Source organism: Gasterosteus aculeatus, chromosome 16, assembly GCF_964276395.1.
Source record: "Gasterosteus aculeatus chromosome 16, fGasAcu3.hap1.1, whole genome shotgun sequence".
Taxonomy (NCBI): domain Eukaryota; kingdom Metazoa; phylum Chordata; class Actinopteri; order Perciformes; family Gasterosteidae; genus Gasterosteus; species Gasterosteus aculeatus.
Genome location: NC_135704.1, coordinates 545363 through 564607, shown reverse-complemented (window position 1 = coordinate 564607; position 19245 = coordinate 545363). Strand labels below are relative to the sequence as shown.

The following is a 19245-nucleotide window of genomic DNA, read 5'->3' as shown; positions in this document are numbered from 1 at the left end:
TGGACATCATGAGCGAAGTGAATGAATGAGACTCACAAATTAATGTCGATCTCCTTTCTAATCATCAACCAACTTCTGGTGCTAGGCTAAAAAACGTGAAGTTCCCAATGTTGTTTGTCTGTTGCATAGTAACAGTCAAGTACGGGGACTTTCTGTAGGCTACTGAAATGCGACACACAACGTTTGGTGGTTACAACTTGTTTTGTGCTGAAAGGCAACTATTTACATACTAATAATGCCACGGACAACCTAAAGCAATATGGTTTGCCAACAACACCCTCGAACAGTGCATTGTTGACGATAAAGTACAGCCTCCCGTACCTTATTGCTTAAATGTTTTAATATATTTAAAATATTAAAATAGGGATGGTCTTTTATTTGTGTCGTGTATGCATGCTCTTACCTTTACTTGTAAATTACGTTAAGTCCATTCATCAACAGTCCTTTTGAAAAAAAAAACTTTTTTTTTCAAAAGGACTGTTGAAAAAAAAAAGTCCTTTTTTTTCAACATTCTCTTTGTCTCAAAAGACATTATTGCTCGGGATGAAAGTCGTCTTTGGTATGTTTTTAGTTTTCAAGGACTGATAATGTGTACTTGACGTTCGCTCCTTGAATGTTTAGCCAGCACATAGCTAACTACGTCATCAGTCCGTCATACGTGAGGAAAAACAGCAGAACGAGCCCGTGTGCTCACACACGCCCCCTTCAGGCAGGCAGAGGTACTGACTCCGCCTCCGCAGCAGTGAGAAGCAGGACGGGAGGCTGTCAGCTGCCTCCCTTTACCGATTTTTAACTGCGCCGTTATGTCAGATTAGCAAAACTAACATACGTGAAATGCAGGACCCAGACCATGGGATGTGAGGACATGTGATAAAACTGTGTACAAACATTACATTGGTGACATATAGACCATTAAGTGCACGTGATCAAATTGAGCAAAAACATGAGCAGCTCTATCGGGTTTATGAGGGATTGCGCAATCCGAGAGGAGGCGCAGCTCGTCGCTGCCGCCTCCCCGTATTTGAACAGGAAAATACACAAATTCAGCGATTTTGACTATAAAAATCATCCGACGGAATCTAATAATTACACTTCCATCACAGATCAGTGGACATTGCCATCACGTGTGATCACTGTTTCCTTCTCCGACAGCCAGATTGGTTGCACTTTTTTCCATTTACAGTTGCTATGCCAGGCAAGGTGGGTCCACTTCAGGGAGCAGCAAAACCATCGCCTCACTGTCCGGACCCCAGACATCACCGTGAGAGGGCATGCTGTGCCAAGAGGGGCCAATTGAGGGGTATTTCAGGCTCCTCACCAACACCCTGGAGGAGCACGGGTTGAGGGAGAAATCCCGTCAGTTGTACAACTGCGAAGAGATGGGGTTTCAGCAGGACTCCACAAGGAGGAAGGACATTGTGCCCCGGGGGACTAAACATGCCTACAGGCAGGCCCAGAGAAGGTCACTGTGTTGGCCTGCCTGAACGCAGCTGGGGAGAATATCCCCCCTTTCATCATTTATAACGGGGGATGTCCAGGGGGCCCCTATAACAAGGAAGGGATCGCTGATGTCCTCTACAGGAAGTCCCCATCAGGGTACAAGGACACTGGGCTTTCAGAAAGCGGTTTGTTGGGCACTTCCTGAACTCCGCCGCAGGAGTGCCCGCCGCTGCTGGTCATGGATGGTCATCAGTCCCACCTGGATCCCGAGCTGGTCTGCACAGCACAGAGGGAGACGGTCATACTCTTGTGCCTTCCTCAAACACGTCTCACATCTTCCAGCCCCTGGACGTGAGTTTTTTTGGAAGGCGGATTTCTCTGGTGTTGCAGCAGAAAGCTGTCGTTTTCAAGGGTCCTGAGAAACTCCTACCAGAGGGTGAAAGATCGGAGACTGGTGGTGGCTGAGCTCAGGAAGTCTGGCCTCTCTTTACATGAACAGAATGGACAATGTAAAGAAATATATTTACACATACACATATATAGACAGATACAAAACAGGAGAACACAGAATAACTGTGCTTTTTGCTTTAATTAATAGTTTAAACATTTTTTGAACATGAATATACGACTTGGCACAACTTTATCAGCAGAGTCAATATTTATCCAGACTGATCCATTCCTCTTCTGAGGAATTGAGGATCAGGCTTTCATCCTCTCTGCAACTATCTTGGCACTGGATGCAGAACAAGCGTGGAAATAAACGAGAGCTGGGAGCAGGTGGGAGTGTAATGCAGTTCAGTATATATTTGTCAGGGTTTTTTGGTGGTGAGACTTCGGAAAGAACCGACACATACATGCCAGGGATCCAAAGGGGAAGATGACATTTAGATAAATCAGCCTTGTGGAATTGCTTCTATTTTAATTATATTTGAAGAGTCTGTCTTTGTTTTTTATGTGTGTGTGAATTGTGTTTGTTTCCTCATTCTAGACCTTCCACACTACTCTCAAGCGCTCACTTTATTTTCACGAGCCACACTCTTCCTTCAGCACGACATCCGCTGTCTGTGTCCGTTGGGGAACCAACGCTGAACCTTCAGCGCTCCGCCTGCCATCCATTTCTCCTGCAGAGGGAGAGAGAGAGAAAAGGATGAGTCACTCTCCAATTACCATCTGATTTGTTTTTAACGACAATCCTAGCAGGAGGGTAACAGGCCTGCATGCTCGCCATTATAATGGAAGACTGCAGACTTGAGGCGACTATTACAAAACCCTAATAAACACAAACATGTCACTACTTGGCTGTAATTCTTGGTGCCACTGTATACAACACAATAAGCAGTAAAATAAGTGCCGTATCCTCTACATTCAGTTACAACATTACAACAGACTAAATAATAGTTTTATAAAATCATTATATACTTTATGCTATTAGCACACAGGTGTCAGAAGTAAAAGAAATGCTCTACAGCATCTCTATTTAAGCATGATTCCCTCCCCATTCGGGTCCCATTACCTGTGACCTAAGGTTAAACTTTTAAAATTAGAAAATTATTATGTCACCAGCTACCATTGGTCAGGCCTTTCACATCAACCTTCCAGAACAACGATGAGTTTGTTTAAGTCACACAGAAAGACAATGCCATATACAGTCCGAGAAGAGGGAATCCGAGAAACGGGTAGGCTTAGCTATGGGAAATCTAGCATGATACTGAGGAAGATCTGGCAGTGGGTGTGAGTGAGCCAGCGGTCCAAGGATAGTAGGTGCATCAGAGTGGCGGATCGGAGCGAGGGGGCTGACCAGGTGCTGTGACAGCATTGAGGTGCACTCAATGAGCTGATTAGGTGAGTGAGGGAAGATAAACTCTGACACTTAACCACCTAATTAAGGGATTACCTGCTGATGGTGCCACTATGCAAGGTAGATCCTGTCATCAGTGGATGCGTGAATGTTGACATGTAGGGTAAAAGAGCTTTAATGGTTGGAGGACTAGAAAAGAGACGTCCCATTTCCCCTCAATGTAGATGTAAGATTGGACTTTGTTGGAATGTACAAAAATGCTATCCAGTTTTAGTTATTTCTCACTATACAAAAAGTCTTTCTTGGCTGAGCCTTCATTGGTGGAACATTAGTCAGGATGAGGCTTTAAAAAGCCTACCATGCACGGCGCCACTTGCTCACCAGGCCAACCTAACATTAATCCTATTTCACACTGACGACAAAGCCTGCAGGAGCAATTTGCGGTGTCTTGCCCAAAGACACATCAACATGGACTTGAGGAGTCGGACATTGAGAAGTTCTGATTCAAAGACGGCGCACTCTACCGTTCTACACGGTCCGTACCGTTCGCCGGTCGGACCGTTTCATTACCGTTAAAAAGCGATGTATATCTACTTTGGAAGCAGGCCTGCCATCTTTCACAGCCCCGTTTCGTCAGCTGCACCGAACAGACAAACACTGTCACATGGTATCTGGACGTAGGGATGCGTCCTAAGAACCCAGTAATAAAGGAGCCATGTTGGTGAATTATTATAAATATGCCTCAACATTACTGGTGTGACTTATAAACATGCTGCAGCGCATCTCCTCCACTCTCTGTCAGGCTGAGCTACTCCAACTGCACACACACACTTAGACACAAACACACATCAAAGCACAGCAGAGATGCTGCTGTGTTCGAGTGAACTCTGCAAGGTGAAGGATACTGGAGCTAACAGAAATAATGTTTTTTACTGTACATGCAATACATTATTTGTGAGTATAAATAAACTGAAAGTATAGATTAAACCTTCTTCAATCTGCTGTGTCCGCATCTACTATATTCACACAAGCACAACATGCACCATCAGCTAAAAGCCTTCTTTGGGGGTAAACCTTCTGCTGGCTGAGACAAAACAGCCGATACAGAAGGATGTTTGTGTTCTTCATTCTTTAAAAAGGTTGAGACTTAAAATATAAATACATTTAATTATATATATATATAGAAATAAATACATTATAATTCTGTTGGGAATGTATTTGTTTGTTTTTTTGAAGTAAGTATTCTTTCAGAAAAAAAACATTGAATTGATAAGACTAGCTCATAGTAATACAATCCTATTGCTACCTGAAGTCCACGATAGCTCTTTAAATCGTTTGGAAAGAGAGGATTCAGCAGGGGGGTATTTAGTTGGTTCAAATCTGTAACACCCCACTAGATGCCACTAAATCTCGTACAGTGTTCTATAAAGTTATCATCATTAATGTAATACTAAATAACAATATGTGACTATGTGTAAAGATGAATGAATTACGCATGATGTCCCTTAGGAATTTCCCTTAATGGGAGTATGTGTTTTCTTGTTTACAGTTAAAGAGTTTATTAGAGAACAAAGGTGTCAAGGACAGGCACTGTGTAGACACGGAACGCTTGTGTCCCTAAAAATGTCTGGGCTTTGGAAATACAGTACCAGTCAAAGGTTTGGATACACTTTCTCGAGAGAATGTACAGTACATCAAAGTCAAACTCTGTTCTTGCGGTCAGAGGAAGTACAGACAGCGGCACTCTGTCATTGGTCAAAGGGGACATATAGTGAAATTCTGTCACCAAGGTTCAAGCACTGCTGCAAAATCATGACTAAGTTGACCAAGTGCATCCCACTTTTTTACACACGCAAACTTCTTAAAATGAAACTACCTATACACCTACAGCAGCCTTACTAAACCCACCTTTTGCCTGGTTACAGGTGGAGGTGCTGGTTTTCCGTGGCTGCCCATTTCCTCTCACTGCAGCCCGGATCTTCAACACCACATACCTGGAGGCTAGAAGAAAAATACAATTTCAAAAGAAAAATATTTTTCATATTTCCGGTTTTGTACATTATAACTGTCGTCAGAATAGAAGTTCTGACCCAGAAATATGTTGTTTTGCACTTGTACCTCCCTCTAATGTATGGGCTCTGTGATTCTCAATATTATGTGTTCTGTGTTGGCTGATAAACATGTATCTGTTAAGCTTTCCTCATTACAGATATGGTAAGGAAAAGCAGTGGTGGGTGGCCTGCAGTGCCATTTTTTAAATTGTATTATACCAAATTGTGAGAAAACGGAAAATCCAGAAAAGAGTATTTCCTATATTTTAAATACAAAATACATGTATTTTCTGGCACCAGTATTTAGAATTTTACGTTAATACATTTATTTGAAGTGTCCCATCTCCAACTGGATCTACGGGACCAGATCAGTACAGTGACTCTTAGGCACCTGACTCGGGTGACAAGTGATTACGAGCCACAAAGGTACATTCGAGAAAGCTATACTATTGACCCTCACATTTAGATTCTACAAAGTATAAGAAATAGATAAAGGACGGCCTGTCGCCATAATTAAACGCTATCTAGGGGCTCAAACCGACGGGGCGATCCAACTGTACACTTAAATGTAGCGTTGACCAGTAATAAATAAAATACAGTGGTATCATTACCTCATGAAACCGGTCCGCGACAGGGTATTCTTGGGACAGGTTATATAGCTAACACAGTGTGTTCTAAGTGGGATCCCTGCTCTGAAGGACGTGCAATAATTTAAATAACCTGAAGGAACCTGACAGGCCTGTTCTCAGGACAGCTCCAAGTGTTACAGTATGAATGGGTGTGAAGGGGTAAATGAAACTAGTTTAGTTGAGTATGAAAAACATAACAGGGATGATCTTTAGGTTAGTATAATCTCCGACTTGGACTGTAAATGTAATCTGCGTCCTGCTGCGAGGAGACAGTGCTGACCACCGCACCACCATTGTGAAGGAAAAGTACCCTAGCATCTCTTCATAGAAGTGCAAAGCCAAAGTCACTGGAGTACTTTCTATTTTGAACCAGACAAAAGCTGTTCCATTGCATTCCCCACTGGTGGGCCGCGAAGGTACTGCAGGTGGGCAGCGAGAGGTCATTTACAATAAATAAATAAAATGTTTTTAATTTTCAATTTTGAAAAGTTTGAAATTAATATAAAAATATTTATGATTCGGCATATTAGTTATGTGAAACATTAATTGATGAAGCACAAACAATTTAAATCGTTATTCAACAAAAGGCACCGCCAAACAAAACAATGTCAAATAATCCGAAGCGCTATATATGAAAAATATATGAAAAATGTTCTAAAATAGGTCATTCATTGAAGGTGCGCCTTATTGTGTGGAAAACACGGCACATGAGCTCCGGAGAAAATGGTATACAAAACATACATTGTCGGTTAAAACATTTTTGGTTAAATTCTTAAGGTCATTTAATCATCCCTAGTTTATGTTTTGATCAGAGTTGTGATTAAAGTTTTGGGTGGGCAGCAAAAGATTTTCTGATTTCAAAGTGGGCCGCTGCATTCTTGAGTTTGGGAACCGCTGCACTAGCCTATCCTGTATTAAGAGGTTTATAATCAAAGCGTAAAACTTTCTCAGATACCAGATCGTATCAAATTCTTCTGCAGCTTGTCTCTTTCTTTCTTATAATGATCAACAATCCTCGGGCCTGTTGCCGGACAGGAAATGTGAACCTAGCACTTCTGGACAGAAAAACGCTGAGTCACTCTGACAGCCTACAAAAGCAAATCTCTTTTTGCAAAGTTTGTACTTGGGTTTCGTAAAGCTGATTTCAATATCTCACAAGCAAAATTACCCTTTTGACTCTTTTGTTTCTATATTTGGTTTCATGGCTTGATTTGGTTGTTAACAGGTGTGCCTCAGAGGCAGCAGGATACAACGCAGGAGTCTTGTGGAATTCATTTTTACGAAACGATTGAAACTAAGGGTAAAACTTTAGATTAGAAAGCAGTATGGACTCACCATTGATGATTAATCACACCATTTCTCTCAGGTTGTAGATCTTTAGCAGAGAATCTGGGTTTCCTCAGGGTTGTCTCAGGAGCAATGTTGTTTTTGTCTGTCTGTGTTGGTACTCAGCTGTCATCTGCAACTGGATCTCTTCCTCAATAACAAGTTGATCCCTCCTCTTACAAACACACACCCCTTCTGCTCTGAGAAGTCAACAGGAGGTTTGTCCTGCATGTATGGAACTTACCGGTAGCCGTCCTCCAACAGCAGAACATTACTTAAGCGCTGATATGGAACGCTCAGCTCAATACAGTACACCCCAGGACTCACTCTCAACCAATCACAGTACTTGATTTATCTACTCATAAAGTCAGCTGTATATAAAGACAGGGACACTCAATAAGCCATCTCACTGTAGCAACATATGAGCATAATACATGGTGGTTATATATCCAAAAGATAAACTGAGGGGGACGAACACACCAAACATCTTCAAAGTGACATTTATGGTTATCAAATAAGTCAGACTTTTTGGGCTGTTACGGCAGGAATAACTAAGCCCTTAGACAACGAAACAAGCAACACACCGGCACACAGTAGCGCTGGCATAGTGTTCTGCAGAGGTCATCCGCCAGTGCAAATAAAACTAAAGACGGGCTTGGTTTTGAAAAATGAAAGTCCAGCACAATCCTCCCCAAATTTCATGTAAGGGCACAAGGGTAGAGAGGGTGCGCTGGGAACCACGAGGTTGGTGGTTCGAGCCCCGGCTGCCCCATGTCGAAGTGGCATGAGCAAGACACCTAACCCCTAATTGCTCCCCGGGTAAAATGTAATGGGTTAAAAATATAATGTAAGTAGCTTTGGCCCCGTCACCTTATTGTGGTGAAGAGGTTTGTGTGTCCCTATGACCCTGAGGGCTGTGTTGTCAGGAGCCTTGTGCTCCTGGTGGGATTTCCCTTGGCAAAGTGGTCTCAGCCGAGGGGCCAGACTAAGAATGGTTCAAAAGACCCTATTACCTGGCCCGGAGGAAGCCTGGGGCCCCCTGGGGCCTGGGGCCCCCTGGGGCGAGCGTCTGGTGGCCGGGCTTGCGGGGCACAGCCCGAAGCAGTGACGCGGCACCCCAAAACTCTTCTGGGAGGTGGAGCATTATCAGTTGGATCGGGTGGGACTTACGTCTACGCACACTCCACACCTCTGGATGGACTCTATTCTACTCCGGAGTGGCCCATTGTGTCAGGCGGGTGTGGGGATACTCATAAGTCCCCGGCGGTCCCCCAGTGCTGCTACATTGGAGTTTACCCCGGTGGACGAAAGGGTCGCCACCCTACGCCTTTGGGTGGTGGGGGGGGGGGGAAACTCTGACAGTTGTCTGTGCATATGCAGCTCAGAGTATTCAGCCTTTTTGGAGACCCTGAATGGAGACCTGCTTGGGGGGAGGGGGAATCTGTCAACTGATCACCATCTGGTGGTGAGCTGGGTCAGAGGATGGGGGAAGACTCAGGACAGACCCGGTAAACCCAAGCGTGTAGTGAGGGTGAACTGGTAACGTCTGGAGTAGGCCCCGGTCCAAAAGATTTTCAACTCACACCTCCGGCGGAGCTACGCTCACATTCCTGTGGAGGTAGGGGACATTGAACCAGATTGGTGTATGTTCCAAACTTCCATTGCTGAAGCCGCAGCAGTGAGTTGTGGCCTCAAGGTCTTAGGTGCATCAAAGGGCAGTGCCAAAAGAGTGGCAGACCGGGGTGGTGGTACCCCTCTTCAAAAAGGGGAACCAGAGAGTGTGTGCCAATTACAGGGGTATCACACTACTCAGCCTCCAGGGTAAAGTCTACTCCAAGGGGCTGGAAAGGAGGGTTCGGCCGATAGTTGAACCAAGGATTGAAGAGGAACAATGTGGTTATTGTCCTGGTCATGGAACGACGGTCCAGCTCTTTACTCTTTCCAGGATCATGGAGGGGGCTTGGGAGTATGCTCATCCACCCTATATGTGTTTTGTGGAAGGCGTATGACCGGGTCCCCCGATAGAAACTGTGGGAGGTGCTGCGGGAGAACGGGGTGAGGGGGTCCTTGCTTGGGGCCATCCAATCCCTGTACTCCCAAAGCGAGAGCTGTTTTCGGGTGCTCGGCAGTAAGTCAAAGGCGTTTCCGGTGGGGGTTGGCCTTCGCCAGGGCTGCGTCTTGTCACCAATTTTGTTTGTGGTCTTCATGGACAGGATATCGAGGCGTAGTCGGGGGGAGGAGGGTCTACAGTTTGGGGGGTTGCAGATCTCATCGCTGGTTTTTGCAGATGATGTGGTCATGATTGCATCTTCTGTCTGTGACCTCCAAATCTCACCGGAGCGTTTCGCAGTCGAGTGTGAAGCCGTCGGGATGAGGATTAGCACCTCTAAATCTGAGGCCATGGTTCTCAGCAGGAAACCGATGGATTGCCTACTCCAGGTAGGGAATGTGTCCTACCCCAAGTGAAGGAGTTCAAGTACCTCGGGGTCTTGTTCACGAGTGAGGGGAAGATGGAGTGTGAGTTTGGCCGGGGAATCGGAGCAGCGGGGGCGGTATTGCACTCGCTTTATCGCACCGTTGTGACGAAAAGAGAGCTGAGCCGGAAGGCAAAGCTCTCGATCTACCGGTCAATCTTAGTCCGTCCAAACTCATCACCACAGGTGAGAGTACGAACGATTTTAGCTTCCTTTATATATTTTAATCATTGTATTAAAATAAATATTCTTTTATTAGTATTTCCGCCCCGGTCTCCTCTTTGGTCATTGTTTCACTGCTCTCCCCCAAACAAACGAACCTTGTTTTTAATTATTTCCAGTTCCTAAGGCTCTTAGTTTTACCTAGGTGGCGTTGTTGGCAACACACTTTTAGTTTAGTTTAGTAAAAAACTCGGCCGCTGACACATGCACCTGGCAGAGGACAGGGAGGAGAAAGCACACCAAACTCAAACCGTTACCTATATAAGTGCTACACAAAAATAAATAAATATACACGTGACAAAATATTTAATATATAAGACATCAGGACCGCTGAGAGCCTTCACATCTTCCGCCGCAAACTAAAGACACACCTCTTCAGACTCTACCTCGACTAAAGACTAAGAAATTGTAGCACTTAAATTGTACTTGTAACGTCACTCATCTATAGCAAATTGTAAATTGGCTTATTTGAGGAAATTGCACTTTCTTGTTTCTTGTTCTCCTGAGTTTGTACCCTATGGTTGAATGCACTTATTGTACGTCGCTTTGGATAAAAGCGTCAGCTAAATGACATGTAATGTAATGTAATTTGCAACACACAAACAATATTGTTAGTCAGTCAGGTCAATCTTATCTTATCCAACTGACTCTTGTTCTGCCATATATTCAATCCATCCTGCTCACTCACTGTATGTACCTCCTCTTAATCTTAAAAGGTCAAAAGTCAATCTTTCCATATCATGGATTTCTTTCTCCCATCTCTCCTTAATATATATTGTATTCACTCCTATACGTCTCGCAATTTCCTGTCGTTCCCCTTTTATTCATTTCTTTGAAAGAGTACTGCCGTACCTGTAATTATCCGAAAAAGTTGTGCTTTTCCAAGTTATATTTTTCTTCCAGTATCTGAAAACGTTGTAATACGTTTTGAACCATTATTGTACAGTAACCAGTGATACCTTTATTCGTCCAGTACTTAAATCTAGCATCTATACAGTTTGGTTAGAAATCTGTGTCATATGCCAGCCATCTGAGTTTCTTTAGTTGGTTCCAAAGGTTGAGATGCTTGATAAAATCAAGTTGGTCCCAGTCCTGAAATTGGCTAGTTGGTATTTTGACGGGTAATGCCATGAATAGATATAGTAATTTAGGTAAAATGGACATCTTTATGATTTTGATTCTTTCCCTCAAACTCAATAGGGGTGTTGACCAATTACTTAGATCTTCTGAATTTTTTTTATACAGATCCCTATTACTCTGGGTTGACCATATCCCTAGGTATTTAATTGCCTTCTCAGACCAATTGGTGGGTATGCTTTGTTTTATAATTGGTGGATTGTGATCAAATGTTAATATTTGTTTGTTTTTTGCATGTTTAACGTATATTCCGAGTAAGTTCCAAATAGGTCAAGGAGATCTAAGAGATTAAGGAGGCACTAGTTTTTGAGGGTAGATCTATAGCTTTTAAGAATGTTCTTATATTCTCTTTAGATTCCTGCTCCGGTTCTGAATATAAGGACTTGTAGTATGTCCGGAATGAGGAGTCAATCTCATCTAAATTATTCCTTATCTGGCCTGATTTTGGGTGGATTATTTTATATATTGAGTGGGAGATTTTCTGTATTTTCTTAGCAAGCAAGCAAGTTTTGTCGCTTTCGGGCCCGTTTCATAATAGGTTTGCTTTACAAACTTGAATTTTTTCTTCTTTATAAATTTCCCAAATCTGATTTTTGACTTCTAGACAACATTTTGGATTACTCTGGGGTCTACATACACCCGTAGGAAAAACCTCTGTTAGATACACTAGATTAGAAGCCAGTGGCTGTCGCCCAGTGTAGCAGTGAGGTAAGTAGTGTGATGTCAGATTGTGGTAGGTAGGTAGGTTAAGAGTAGGGAAGCTCAGGGTCCTTTTTTTTGTTTCTTTGCTTTGACAGACCGCTGGCACCGCCCTACTCCACAGGCCTTGTTACCTGTTAGTCCTCCAATCCTGTGTCTACCTACTTGTGTGTAATTGTTGGTGTATTTTATGTATTGTCATTATACATGATCATTGTGTGGAAAATAAACCCACCGTTTAGTAATCCATTGTAGCAGCGTGTGTTTGTTTATTGCAGTAGCGTGGTGTTGCCTAGTGTACAGGTTCCCGCATCCAGCGGGCGTGGTCTTGGGTAGTTACGTGGTCTTGGGTAGTTACGCCCTCCTCCTCTCCCGAGCTGGGGTGGAGGCGTAACACTCCTTAACGACGGGGTAGTGGTCAGTGCAGCCGTAGCCGACTTCCACTAACGAGGGAGTACTTAACTAGAGGTTGAGCAGCGTTTGCATAGCCTCGCAGAACAAAGACCAGGGAGTCTTTCGGGGTGGCTAAATGCGGCGCCTTCTATTTTTAATAATGTGTTTGACCCCTTTACCCGTACCTGTTCGAATCTCTTCCCGCAGATACTACAGGCCTCGTGCTAGATCTGCTCTCTATCGTAACTTCTTCTCTCTCACCTATCCCACCAGCTCCACACACATCCAGCACATCATTACAGGGGGCCTCTGGAACTTTCTCAAACCCACTTCCTACTTCTTGCGTCCCACTGACTTCACCTCTTTCGCCCTCACTTTTCTTTTTTCTACCCCCCTGTCCCCTAACCAAATCTATCGCTCCTGACCTTCCTTTCCTCACCTGTCTCATCAACAATGCTCTGTTATTTGGCTGGTTTCCCAATTCTCTGAAGGAGGCAAGAGTTACCTTCCCTGAAGAAAACAACTACAGACCGGTCTTTCCTTCCCTTTTTGTCCAAAACCTTTGAACGTGCGATCTTTAACCAACTCTCCTATCTCCACCATAACAACCTCCTTGACCCCCACCAGTCTAGCTTCAAGGCCATTCCACAGAGATTGCTCTCCTTGCTGTCTCAGCAACTCCACACTGCTAGAGCCGCCTCTCTCCTCTGTCCTCATCCTTCTGGACCTCTCTGCTGCATTTGACAGTCAACCACCAGATCCTTATTTCCTCCCTTCAGGAACTTGGTGTCTCAGGCTCTGCTCTCTCCCTTCTCTCGTTCTACCTCGACGGCCGCACCTACCGGGTAACCTGGCGAGGATCTGTGTCAGAACCTTGTCCTCTTACTACTGGAGTTCCTCAGAGTTCCGTCCTGGGTCCCCTCCTCCGGCGCTGTCATTCGCTCGCATGGCTTCTCTTACCACAGCTATGCCGATGACACTCAACTAATTCTCTCCTTCCCTCACTCGGTCTGACTGACATCTCTCAGTGGATGTCCGCTCACCATCTGAAAATCAACCCCTGAAAGACTGAACTACTTCCATTTCCAGGGAAAAGATTCCCCGACCCAGGACTTGACGGTCAACTTTGGCAACTCCGTGCCAACGCCCAATTTGACTGCTAGGAACCTCGGTGTCACACTTTCCCTGACTCCCAACATCACTGCGACAACACAATTCTGTAGATACACGCTTCTGTATCCTGTTGCAGAGACTAGAACATTTAATTGGTATCAAAGGAACTGCACTCAGCTGGTTTAAATCCTTTTTATCGGATCAATCCCAGTTTGTGCTTGTAAACGGTGAATCCTCAAAGACCACCAATGTTGGTCACGGAGTCCCACAAAGTTCTGTACTTGGACCGATTTTATTTACCCTCTATATCAGGGGTGTCAAACTCAATTGCACAGGGGGCCAAAATTCAAAACACACTTCAGGTCGCGGGCCGAACAGAATAAATGTAACCGGGGCGGCCGTTCGCCTGGTCACAAGGGTGACAACGTCACTTTGGGACTCTCACCCAAAGAATATCAGTTGTAATGAAAAAGAAAGGGAGCAGAGAGGTGAAGTTCCAGTTTTGTAACAATGTTTTTTTTATTTACAAGTAGGTTTAATATTTAAAAGAAAAGGAATAATCAATCCAGAAACATTGGTCGGTTTTATGGCAAAATATAATCTATGCTTTGAAAAAGGATTACTATACTGGGGTACCCTACCAGTACAAGGTGACTACTTGAGGCCCACCGGGGCGGGGGAGTGAAAGGGGACAAGGGGGCCACCACCAGGTCAAAGGAAAGAAAACACAGCAAATCAAAAAGAATTAAAACACAGCAAACAAACAAAATAAACTGAAAGGGCCTTCCACCTCGTGAGCCACCCCCTGTAGGCCTACTATATGCCCACCTGCACTGGCATTAAAGGGACCCCCAGTATAGGGCGCAGTAATGGTTGTTTATGTAGGACAAAACAAAGACACTAACCCAGAAAGAAAACAAATTAGCAATTCATAATCAAAGATACTATATAAACCGGGTAACCATAATCTATTTTAAATCAAAGGCAAAAACAGCAGTGACCAGGCTCAGCGTTGCACCACCTGATCATTTCCTGTATAAAAGAAAGAAAAGGTAAATAACGCCAATAAACATTTCACTGCTAAAAAGCATATTAAAACATGAAACAGAAAACCCCTGACATACCTCTAGATTCCGCTCAAACCCATCCGCACGTGGCGAGTGCTGTGCCTATGCCGTGGGAGACCTACAGCAAGCCCCCCTCTAGCTCTAGTGGGGCAAAAGCTCCCATTTAAAGAGCACCTGGTCACACCTGTTAGGCATCACCAATTAAGGTGGTGTGGCCAAACAGGCAGGGGGGGGAGGGGAGAGCTCTACCCATCACATAAACATTTATTGAACACATCCATCCATCCATCCATCCATTGTCAAACCGCTTATCCTGCACACAGGGTCGCGGGGGGGCTGGAGTCCATCCCAGCCAACTTCGGGCGATAGACAGGGTACATCCTGGATTGGTCGCCAGCCAATCGCAGGGCTACACAGAGACACACAACCATTCACACTCACATTCACACATCTACGGGCAATTTAGAGTCACCAATTAACCTGATCCCCAGAGCATGTCTTTGGACTGTGGGAAGAAGCCGGAGAACCCGGAGAGAACCCACGCAGACACGGGGAGAACATGCAGACTCCACACAGAAAGGCCACTGGGCGGAATCGAACCCAGGACCTTCTTGCTGTGAGGCAACGGTGCTAAACACCACGCCACCGTGCCGCCCATTTTTATTGAACACACTAAAACTAAATGTTATTTTTAACATAAATATAAATACAAGCAGACAGGAATGTTATTCTGCAATGAATAAACTTAAACTTTAAATAACTTAAAATATCTTGCTCTCCATAAAAATATATTCAGTCAAAATTATACAAGTTAGTAATATGAACATGCTGCAAAAAAAGGCCAGAAAAAATAAATAAAAATTGTGACAGCTTGTGCTTTAAGTAAACATTAAAATAACAAATCAAAACATTTGAGTTTCTTTGCTTTTGTCATTTTATATAAAAAAACCCTTAGATTTTAAATATCACAAATGATTTTACTCTCCATAAAAATATCTCCTGTCAAAATTATACAAGTTAGAAATATGAACATACTGCAAAACAAAACAAAACCTGGAAATATAAATAAAATTTGTGCTTTTCAGATATAACAAATAACGATGCAAAATATTCAGTTTTCTTTGCTCTTATGCCATTTTATCAGAGCTAGATGCTTGGCATCTTTTTCTGGCAACAAGTTGGTTTATGTTTGGCGCGAGGTCCCGTGTTGTGGAGACTCTCAGGATGGACTGGAGGTGCTCATAAGTGAGACGACTCCTGTGTGCCGTTTTGTTTGTCTTCGTCACTGAGAACAGCTTCTCACACAGATATGTGCTACCAAACATGCACAAGGTTCGAGCCGCATGTAGACGGAGCTGGGACATTGCTGCGGGAATGGAGTGAATAAACAGTGTCGTACTTTGTCTTTAGTGTCAGATGAAGCTCAATCCGCTCCATCTGAATCTGCACAGGTGCAGCTTCCACATCGACGGCAAATGGGTTGCGAAACAACTCAAAATTATTTTTTTGTTCGCTCAGTTTATCAGCAAAGTGCGTATTTGGGAACACGGTTGTGCCGCATTACTTGGCAACAGGCAAAGTGGGGCAAGTTGCACTGGTGCATTTGTGTCTCCCATAAAATCAGCTTCACTTGAAATGCCTTCACTGCGTCATACATGTCAGTGATCATGCGGTCACGTCCCTGGAGCTGGAGGTTTAAGGCATTGAGACGTGCGGTTATGTCAGCCAGAAACGCCACGGAAAGTGCTCGGCAAGGCAGCTGAAGCACTGCATTATGGGATCTGTAGTTTATTTTGTTATGAGCGCTTCATATCGTCGGGCCATTAGTAACAATAATATAAAATGATCTCGCGGGCCGGATATAATTGCATGCCGGGCCGGATATGGCCCGCGGGCCTTGAGTTTGACATATATGCTCTATATGCTTCCTTTGGGCGATCTTATCAGGAAACACCGCATAAACTTCCATTGTTATGCAGACGATACTCAACTGTATCTGTCGATCAAGCCAGAAGAGACGGACCAGCTAGTTAGACTTCAAGAATGTCTTGGAGACATCAAAACTTGGATGACCGGCAACTTCCTGATGCTAAACTCGGAAAAAAAACCGGAAGTTATCCTGATAGGCCCAGAGCGCCTTCGAAGCCAGCTGTCACGTGATACAGTTTTTATGGATGGAATTGCTCTGGTACCCAGCAGCACCGTTAGGAATCTGGGAGTTCTCTTCGACCAGGATATGACCTTCAACTCGCATATAAAGAAGACTTCAAGGACTGCCTATTTTCATCTACGTAACATATCAAAAATCAGGAACTTCCTGTCTCAAAGTGATGCAGAAAAATTAGTTCATGCGTTTGTCACTTCCAGACTGGACTACTGTAATTCTCTGTTATCAGGCTGCTCTTGTAAATCTCTTAAGCCTCTCCAGTTAATTCAGAATGCTGCAGCACGTGTATTAACAAGAACTAAGAAAAGGGATCATATCACTCTATTAACTTCTCTGCACCGGCTCCCTGTTAAATCAAGAATAGATTTTAAGGTACTTCTCCTCACCTACAAGGCACTTGCTGGTGAGGCACCGTTGTATCTTCAAGAGCTTGTAACACCTTATTGTCCTACAAGGTAAATGGTAATGGTAAATGGACTGTACTTGTACAGCGCTTTTCTAGTCTTCCGACCACTCAAAGCGCTTTAACACTACATGACATCATTCCCCCATTCATACACTGATGAGAGGGGAACCATACACAGTGACACCTGCCATCAGTAACTAACATCCACACACAATGTTGGGTTAAGTGCCTTGCCCAAGGACACAACGGCATGCGGGTTAGCCGGGCCTGGGATCGAACTGACAACCCTCTGATTGGAGGACGACCGTGCTCCCCACTCACCCACAGTCGCCCTTACAAGGCAACTGCGCTCCATAGATGCTGAGTTACTTGTTCCTATGGTTTTAAAAAGTAGGCTGGGGGCCAGAGCCTTCAGTTATCAAGCTCCTCTTTTGTGGAACCAGGTTCCACTTTCAGTCCGGGGGGCAGATTCGGTCAGCTCTTTCAAAGTAAAACTTAAAACTTTCCTCTTTGATTCTGCCTATAGTTAGGGCTGGCTCAGGTTAGCCCGGACCAGCCCTTAGTTAAGCTGCTATAGGCTTAGAATGCCGGGGGAATTCTTAGGACACACCAAGCTCCTCTCTCACGCTCTCGTTCTACCATAATTCACATTTTATTAATGCACATGACTAATTCAGCTTCTTTCCGGGAGTTTTTTTTTGTGCTTTCTCCCCTATCAGGTCTCCGTAGATCGTGGTTCCTTCGGGATCCTGGTCCTGACACCTACCGTGGCCATGCTGACGCCTGCTGCTGCCATCATCATCATGATTATTATTTTAGATATTAATGATATTACTGTACTCGTAAACCAACATTACCCTCTCCTTAAGTCTCTGTGCTCTCTCTCCCACAGGCTTCTGTGGATGGTGGTTCTATCTGATGGTGGTTGTTCCTGCAGTGGTCCTGCTGTGCGCCTGGCTTACTACTCACAATTACTTGAATCATTTCTGTCATAGGAATTGCATGTATTATATGTTGTTCATTCTGTACACATGGCATCCATTGTAGTCTGTCCATCCCAGACTGGGATCCCTCCTCTGACGTTCTCCCTAAGGTTTCTTCCCTTTTTTCCCTCTTGGAAGGGTTTTTTCATTTTTTGGGGAGTTTTTCCTGTGCCGATGGTGGGTTTCGGGACAGAGGATGTTGTATGTGTACAGACTGTAAAGCCCTCTGAGGCAAATTTGTAATTTGCGATTATGGGCTATACAAAATAAAATGAATTGAATTGAATTGAATTTACAACATTAGGAGAATACGTCCCCTTCTCACTCAGAGGGCAGCGCAGGTACTGATTCAGGCTCTTGTCATCTCCCGCCTGGACTACTGCAACTCTCTCCTGGCAGGTCTCCCCGCTACCACCATTCGACCTCTGCAGCTCATCCAGAATGCAGCAGCTCGACTGGTCTTTAACCTTTCCGAAATTCTCCCACACTACTCCACTCTCTTCACTGGCTACCGATGGCGGCTTGCATCCAGTTCTAAACATTGGTGCTCACGTACCATGCTGTGAATGGATCGGGTCCAGCTTACATCCAGGGTACATGGTCAAACCCTCCATCCCGACCCGCACTGTCTCCACTCTGCATCTGATAAACTGCTCGTCCCTCACTCACTGAGAGCAAAACACTCGACTAGATCACGACTCTTTGCTGTCCTTGCTCCGAAATGGTGGAACGAGCTCTCTGAAGACACCAGGACCGCAGAGAGCCTTCACATCTTCCGCCGCAAACTAAAGACACACCTCTTCAAACTCTACCTCGACTAAAAGACTAACAAATTGTAGCACTTAAATTGTACTTGTAACGCCACTTATCTATAGCAAATAGTGCAATTTCCTCAAATAAGCCAATTTACATTCTTGTTTCTTGTTCTTCTCAGTTTGTATCCCTATGGTTGAATACACTCATTTGTAAGTCGCTTTGGATAAAAGCGTCAGCTAAATGACATGTAAAGTCAAAATGAATAGAGTTGTGTATTAGTATAGTTACTCCTCTTTTTCATTTTTTCGTGTTCAGTTTCAGATAAGTGCGTTTCCTGTAGAAATATAATTGGGTGATTTTCTCTTCTATTTTTTTACATTACTTTGGTTTAAATAGCCCAGTTAAGAGAACTATTCACATTCCAAGATACTACTTTAAAATGATTGTATCCCATAATTACAGTTTAATCTGAGTGTGTTGGATGTTATAGTTTGTGTTTTGACAAAAACGCATCTTGAATCAATCTGGTATAGGTATACATCATATTTTGACAAGCCAAACCATAAACTAAATTGTGGCTTCAG

At 44.1% G+C, this 19245-nt stretch overlaps 2 long non-coding RNA genes across 2 annotated transcripts; both read right to left on the bottom strand.

The window, feature by feature from the left end:
- Positions 1–2010: 2010 nt before the first annotated feature.
- On the bottom strand, positions 2011–7569 carry LOC120833936 (uncharacterized). Its single transcript, XR_005714402.2, has 4 exons — positions 7489–7569; positions 7254–7383; positions 5147–5239; positions 2011–2561 (listed from the first exon to the last, which is right to left on the bottom strand). It is a non-coding gene; the product is annotated as an uncharacterized LOC120833936 (long non-coding RNA).
- A 6207-nt stretch (positions 7570–13776) lies between these two features.
- Positions 13777–14619, bottom strand: LOC144388841 (uncharacterized). Its single transcript, XR_013453110.1, has 2 exons — positions 14407–14619; positions 13777–14314 (listed from the first exon to the last, which is right to left on the bottom strand). It is a non-coding gene; the product is annotated as an uncharacterized LOC144388841 (long non-coding RNA).
- Between the last annotated feature and the right edge of the window lie 4626 nt (positions 14620–19245).